This window comes from Trichechus manatus, unplaced genomic scaffold, assembly GCF_000243295.1.
Source record: "Trichechus manatus latirostris isolate Lorelei unplaced genomic scaffold, TriManLat1.0 scaffold00311, whole genome shotgun sequence".
Taxonomy (NCBI): domain Eukaryota; kingdom Metazoa; phylum Chordata; class Mammalia; order Sirenia; family Trichechidae; genus Trichechus; species Trichechus manatus.
Window position 1 is genome coordinate 437,435 of NW_004444247.1, and position 546 is coordinate 437,980.

Here is a 546-nt window from a genome sequence, read left to right on the forward strand (position 1 = left end):
GTGTGGAAGAGCTGCCTCCTCAAAGTAGAGTAGACCTTAATGATATGGGTGGAGTCAAGTTTTCAGGACCTTCATCGGCTGATGTGGCATGACTCAAAATGAGAAGAAACAACTGCAAACATCCATTAATAATCAGAATGTGGAATATACAAAGTATGAATCTAGGAAAATTGGAAGTTGTCAAAAATGTAATGGAAGGCATAAAGATCAATATCCTAGGCATTAGTGAGCTGAAACAGACTAGTACTGGCCATTTTGAATCGAGCAATCATATAGTCTACTATTACAGGAATGACAAGTTGAAGAGGAAAGTCATCATATTCATCTTAAAAAAGAGTATTTCAAGGTCTATCCTGAAGAACAATACTGTCAGCAATAAGACAATACCCATAGGCCTACAAGGAAGACAAATTAATACAATTATTATTCAGATTTACCCACCAACCCCTAATGCCAAAGATGAGAATATTGAATACATTTACCAACATCTGCAGTCTGAAAGTGATCAAACATGCAATCAGGATGCATTGACAATTACTGGTGATT